This window comes from Odontomachus brunneus, unplaced genomic scaffold (genome assembly GCF_010583005.1).
Source record: "Odontomachus brunneus isolate Ranch 3 - 2012 unplaced genomic scaffold, Obru_v1 Obru_scaffold_229, whole genome shotgun sequence".
NCBI classification, from domain to species: domain Eukaryota; kingdom Metazoa; phylum Arthropoda; class Insecta; order Hymenoptera; family Formicidae; genus Odontomachus; species Odontomachus brunneus.
In genome coordinates, this window is record NW_022639679.1 from 208,712 (window position 1) to 216,414 (window position 7,703).

Genomic DNA, 7,703 nt, shown 5'->3' on the forward strand with positions numbered 1-7,703 from the left:
CGGAGGAGAGCCAGTCTGGCCCTCTTCCAGGAGCTGGGAAACGCCCCGGTCCCTAGACATCGGTAATAGAGCTTTTTCAGGGATACTCTCGATATCAGATATGGCCAAGGCCCAAAGCGTGCCCGGGATGTCGTCTGGGCCTGGCGCCTTGCCTTTGGCGTCGAGCCTTTTGGCGGCTGTGCTCATCTCTGCATCAGTGACTCCGAGTTCCTCCTCATCCCAGTCGATGGGGGGATCCTTGTACGAGGGGATGTTATTCACCGAGGAAAGAGGGTCCCCACTACTTTATCAAGGAACTCAGGTTCCAAGGACTCTGTTGGAGAGGGCGCCTACGGACACAAGCGCTTCATCACAATGTGATAGAGGCGCCCCCAGGGGTCCCTGTCCACCGTGGAGACGAGCTCGTCCCAGACACGGGCCTTGGCCCTTACAATCTCGTTCTTTAGGGCCTCCCGCTTTTCGCAGAGAGCTCAACAGCCACCGTCCGCGCGGCGTCTTGCTCCCGCCGGATCTGTTCCTCTTGACTTGGACGGAAGAACGACCCGATGCCGAGTTGCTCCTGAGAGGTTTTCCTTTATATAGTTGGCATAGGGAAAGAGGGGGGAGGAGACAGGAGTGTGGGAGGATGGTGATGGAAAATTCCAAAACATAACACACAAATGTCTCACTACCTCCTGCCAACTCCTCCACTTTCCTGTCTCCTCCCCCTCTCCCTCTATGCCAATTACTATATGAAGGAAGACTTCTCAGGAGCAACTTGGCATCGGGTCGTTCTTCTCTGATGAAGCGAATTGAAATGTTCATGAAATGTCGGAATTAAACAATGATGAATCCACGCGGCTCAAATCCGGAAACAACATCTGAATTATTAATTATTAATAACTTTTAATAATTTCAATAACTAATTATTAATAAATTATTAATTATTTTTATTAAAAATTAAATAAAATAGTTCGAAAAATTAATATGAAAAAATCTAAAAACATTGTATGAAATATTTGATATCAAAAAATCGGAGATAATAATAGAAGAAAATCTAAATAGAAACGAAAAATGTTGTATAACATTTAAGACATTACAAAAAATTTTCTAAAAGTTATTTACATGGCGGGACTAATATTTTGTCCGGTGCTTTCAATATTTATTGCATGACGATTAAATTGTTCAGATTTAATAACATAACATTAAACAAAAAAAACATGAGACACCTTACGCTAATATATTTTAAGGGTGACCGTATATGTGGATAGGTAGGGTTTTCACAATGAAGCTAAAGGCGAGTAGGAAAAGGAACCAATGAACGCTGTAATATCTAAGATTAATAAGTGATTGAATACATAAACTCTACAGGATAGCTCTCTTCGCTTAACGTTTCAACTTTCTATATCCCCTCAGGCTCACGAGACTCTTTCCCGTCCACTGCCTAATGCAGACTGCCTGTTTCTCGCGGTCTCGCTCGTCGATTGTTCCGCACGATTCCTGGAATCGCGCGACCAGGCTCGCGTCCTCGCTTCTAGGAAGCGACGCGTTTTGTTTCAGGCTTCCCTAAAACGTAGGAGTCAGCGCTCGCGGCTGCCTCTATTTCTCGCTACTACAGTTCGTCCATCCTGACAATAGGCCGTCCCGGCCGTCCACATTTTTATCGCTATCGTCGCCATCGGTTACAATTTCGGATTCGCCTGTTTCTACTCTTCTCAACCACGGTCGCATATTCGCTACCTCCCAAGTGCCTTGATACGGCTTTTGTGAGATCTGACATCCCTCAACGTCCGCAATTACATAACGATCATTTCTCAGTCGCCGTATTACTTGATAAGGCCCTCGATACGCTGGACTCAACTTACCACCTGTAGCGTCGAAATTCTTTACCATTACTAGATCTCCTTCAGAATATTCTATCGCCTTTTTCCGCTTTTTATTTACATAAGATTCGTTGTATTCGCTCGCTTTAACAATTTTCTTGGTCGCTGCAGTTCGCATCTGTTCTAAATTTCTAACGCTAGTTTCGTCTTGTTCTTCCAGATATTGTCTTAACGCATCGACAACTTTTCCACGCTGTTCTACGCCATAAAGTAACTTACAGGGGGTTTCACCTGTCGCTCGGTTTACTGTGTTATTAATCGCGAACTCTATTTCTCCTAATGACTTATGCCAATCACCTCCATCGTAAAGTTTTCCTAATGCGGGTGCTAATATGCGATTATAACGCTCCACTTGTCCATTCGCTTGAGGAGACCCAGTTGCAACTTTTATTTGTTTTACGAACGTTTCTTCCATAAATTCCTCAAATTCTTTTGACGTGAAACATGTCCCTCGGTCAGATATCAAAACTCTCGGTCTACTGTAAGCGTTAAAATAGTCTCTAAGACACCGAATTGTTTCGCGCGATGACGTCGTTTTAACCGCGTATAATTTAATAAACTTTGTAAACGCATCTATCACTAAGAAAACATATTTTTTCGTCGCTTTATCTCTATGAACAGGAAATGACCGAAATGATTAACATGAATCGTGTCGAACGGTACATTTTCCTTAGGTATACTATGCATGAACCCTTCAATTCTTCCCGACGCCTTCGAAAATGCAATACATTTCGTGCAATTTTTTATTTGCTCGTTAACCTTACCTTTCAACTTTGGGAACCCATACGTTTCCTTTAATAGAGCGCATGTTTTATCCACGCCGAAATGTCCGAATTCGTTATGATACTTGTACAGCAATTCTTACTCCATAGCTTGTGGAACATAAAATAGAATTTTACCATTCTTTTTTCGATAAATGAAGCCGTTTCTTATCTCGTACAAACTATCTTGCTCTTTCTCCAATCGCGTTTTTAATTCAACTATCTGCGGATCTCTTGCCTGACATACTTTCAAATCAAACTCAAACGTATTCGCTTCTACGACTAGGATGCTATTTACACGACTCAGCGCGTCTACATGCGGCATTCTTCTCCCGGATCTATGTTCCGTACTATAATCAGAGTTTTGAAGTTCGAGTAATTCTAGGATTTAATTCTTTTTTGTTCAGGGTCATCACCAATGCATTACAGTCGATCACAATTTTAAATGGGATTCTCTGCAGGTAAATGCGGAACCTTCTTAACGCGTATATTATCGCCAAAGTTTTCAACTCATGACTGTGATAGCGCGATTCTACCTCGGTTGTTCTTTTCGAATAATAAAATACCGGATGAAATTTGTTATCCGCTTTGCGTTGTAGAAGTACCGCACCGAAACCATGTGAACTCGCGTCACAATGCAGCTCGGTCTCATCACCCGGGCGGTAAATCGCTAAGATCGGAGTTGATATTAATTTTCTTCTTAGTTGTTCAAACGCATCCATCTGCCTCCGAATTCGAAATTCACGTTTTTCTTCAGCAATTCATATAGAGGGCCAGCAATCAACGAAAAGTCGTTAATGAATTTTCTAAAATATGAGCATAAACCTACGAAACTTTGTACCTTGCGAACACATTTTGGAGTAGGAAATTCTTTAATTGCTGCGATCCCTGAATTATTAGGGCGTACTCCCTTCTCTGAAATTACATATCCTAGGAATTCAATTTCGTTATATAAAAACTTGCATTTTTCCAATCGTAGCTGTAATAGGTTTTCTACTAGTATCTTACATACTCGATTGAGCACCTCTAAATGTTTATTTAATGTATCGGTCGCCACTAAAAAATCATCCATATAAACAATGACACTTCCTTCTTTTATAAATTCGCTTAAAATCTCGTTTACATATCTTTGGAATCTAGCTGGCGCGTTTTTCAACCCGAACTGCATTCGCAAATATTCGTATTGCCCAAATGGTGTAATAAAAGCGGTACATTTTACGCTATCTTTGTCCATGAACACGTGATGGAATCCGTCCTTGAGATCGAGTGATGAAAAATATTTTTTCCCGTACAAAGCGTCGAAAGAGATTTTAACTACAATCACACCCTGCGTTTGTAACGCCGATCCATTAATTCCTTCATAACGCTCGTCTTGAAAGTTTGATATCGCAGAAGGCGCAAGTTTCATTTTAATTAGGCTTACCGGACTCGCAGTATCTATCTGTGCTCTTATCGATAATTTCAAATTAAGATCGCGACCGTCAATTTGTAATTCAACGTTTTTGAGATATTCGTTACCACTGCACAGTTGTTTCTCTACACTGGATCTCTGCATTTACTTGCGTCGGTAAACTCGCTGCCTCAGCTGTTGATCTCTGCTTCCTCCGCGTACAGTCTCGTACTCCATGATCTGTCGCCCCGCATTCGAAACATGGACCTCGCATTTTCCTTGGCTTGTCGCAGTTTCTCGCCAGATGTCCAATCCTATTGCAATTAAAGCACTTTGTCTCGTTCCGTCGGGGTTCTGCTTCTTTCGTTGCTGTCGTTCTTATCGGCATGTTACTGGGAACAGCGGCGGTATGTCCCCGCACTACATATCTCCTCTGCTCGGGTGAGAGCGTTATTTTACTGAATGCTCTCAGAAGATCCTCCTTGCGTTCGTAACACTGAATGCGCGTAACACTGATTGCGTAGCTGCATCTCCGGAATCCCGTCAATCAGATGATCCACGAGCTCTTCTTCGTCCACAGGCACCTTACCAGCGAGTATTATCTTGCCATAATAGTAGCAGCTGAATTGTTCATCGCTCCTCCAGCTTCTTTTCTCGAACTGTCTTCGTCTGTCCACCTTAGCCGGTCGGAAATCAAAGATGCTCCGCATTCTGTCGATCAGCACGTCTACTGGCAATTCTAAATGTTCCGGCTGCGAATGAAACCATTCCAGGGCTTTGTTCTTCAACTTCGTCCCCATGAGGATACGTGCCATTTTATCATCGAGTTGATACGTCTGTCTAACCAAATCGAACTATCTCTGCCACTTCCAAAAGGTGTCTTCAGCTCCTGTGAACTCGCTCATAAGCTCTCCAAGCACATTGATCAAAGGTCGTTGCATTGCTATGCTTGGAATCGGTTCTCTTCTCGCGTTGTTCCTTGCCGAACGCAGCATCTCGAGCTCCTCTTGAATCAAATCACGGGCTCGGTTCATCTGCTCCAGATTCATATTTACGAGTCTCGCCGTCTCTGTCAGTCCTCTGGCCGACTCTGCTGTTACGGCGGCGTCCTTCGCCCGTCGTCTTCGGAATCCTCATTCGTAGCTTCTACTGACCTAACTTCTTCATCCCCGGCGATCGCGTTAACCATGTTTTTCCATTCCCCACTCGGATCATATCCGTACAGCCGTTTGATCAGGTTCTGCTTGTTTCCTTTCTGTGGAAGCCCCAATTGCTTCAGCGTTTCCTTCAGCTGGATGATCGTAAACTTCTCGCCTTCCATCGTTCTTCCCTCGCACGCGAAAATGTCTCTCAACTTGCCGTAATGTTCACTTGCGTCACAACCGTCACCCGACCGTTGCACGTCTTAAGCTTTCACCCGTCACTCATTTTCTGAGCTTTAGGACAAGATGGATTATGTATCCCACTTCTGATAACTTTAAGGGTGACCGTGTATGTGGATAGGTAGGGTTTTCACAATGAAGCTGAAGGCGAGTAGGAAAAGGAACCAATGAACGCTATAATATCTAAGATTAATAAGTGATTGAATACATAAACTCTACAGGATAGCTCACTTCGCTTAACGTTTCAACTCTCTATATCCCCTCGGGCTCACGAGACTCTTTCCCGTCCACTGCCTAATGCAGACTGCCTGTTTCTCGCGGTCTCGCTCGTCGATTGTTCCGCACGATTCCTGGAATCGCGCGACCAGGCTCGCGTCCTCGCTTCTAGGAAGCGACACGTTTTGTTTCAGGCTTCCCTAAAACGTAGGAGTCAGCGCTCGCGGGTGCCTCTATTTCTCGCTACTACAATATTTGTAATATATTCTCAGGGAAAAATGTGAGAAAATATTTAAAAATCTAAAAAATTTCACATAATTTCTCATACAATCATTGTGAGAAATTGAGATTTCTTATTTCATGTTTTCATGTAAATATGTGAGAAAATATTAGAAAATCTGGATAATATTTCATAATTTCTTTTGCGATAGTCCTGAGTAATTATGAGAAATTATAAATCTTATTTCATGTTTTCGGCGAGAAATGTGACAAAATCAGAAAAATTTCTCATAATGTTTCATAGGATTGTTCAGAGAAATTATGCGATTTTTTATTTCTTGCTATTGAGAAAAAATGTGAGAAAATGTTAGGAACTCTGAAGAATTTCATATAATTTCTCAGGCGATTGTATTGTGTGTATAAAATTATGAGAAATTATTGAGTAATTATGAGAAATTGAGTTTTCTTATTTCATATTTCCAAGAAAAAATGTGACAAATCTGAAAATTTCTAATAATTTTTCATATAATCGTTCTGAGAAATTATAGAGTCCTTATTTCTTGTTGTTGGAAAAAAAATATGAGAAAATATTAGAAAATCTGAAGAATTTTACATAATTTCTCAAGTGATCGTACCGAAAAATTATGAATCTTCTTATCTCATGTTTTCGAGACAAAATCTGAAACATTTATCATAATTTCATCTAGGATTGTTCCGAAAAATTATAAGATTCTATATTTCTCGGAACGATCCTAGGAGAAATTAAGAGATTCCATATTTAATATTTTCGGGGAAAAATGTATGAAAATATTAGAAAATTTGAAACATTTTCATATTTTCGGGAAAAAAATGTGAAAATTTTCTCATAATTTCTCATAGGATCGTTCTGAAAAATTATGTGATTGTATATATCAAGTTTTCGGGAAAAAAATGTATAAAAATAGTAGAAAAATATCTGAAAAATATCTTATATTTTCTCATGGGATTGTTCTGAGAAATTACAAGATTTCATATTTTATGTTTTCGAAAAAAAATATGTGAAAATATTAGAAAATATGGAGAATTTCTCATAATGTCATATAATTATTTATAAATTGTTGATGTGAGAAATTATGAGAAATTGTAAGAAAAATTATGAGAAAAATTTTTACCAGGGCAAATTTACGTCTTTAAGAAATAAATTTTGTAGAATTTATTTTATCGTTCCCTCCGAATACTATCCTTAATTGTCAGACACCATTTTTAAAAAAACAAGTTGTTATTAATAGTAAATAATATTAAAATATATAAGAGTCTTTCTGCCTAATTAAAATTAAAATTTAATTGGAAATATTCACAAATTTTATTAAATTAATAAAAACACGAAAAAAATATTTTTTGTTTAAATTGTTTACTTTTGTAGTAATATTAAATTATAATATAAAAAAGTCATATTACTCAGTTGGTTACCTCATATGAAGACAATACGAAAGGCATTTGTGTCAATCAAAGAAGTATCTAAATGATAAGCTCACGATCTAGAGATACATCAAGTCCAAGTTTGAATCTCACCAGTGCTAAGTGTGAATTCTTAAATATGATATGTAACGATGCATATCGTTACGTCACGAAACAAGGAAACGCAGAACACCGCGAACCGAAAGCGCAAGAGGACAGCGCGTCCTCCAAAACGGTAAACAGCGCGACCGCCGAACAACAGCGGTAGATAGCGAATCAACCGAGATTCGAGGTATATAAACCGCCGCGTAATTGTAATCGAGAGATTCGATCATCCGCTCTCGAAAGAGAATCAGAACCGATCCACCGCTCTCGAAGGAGAATCCGATTCCGATTATCCGCTCTAAGAGAGACCGACTCCGCTCCTGGCAGATTA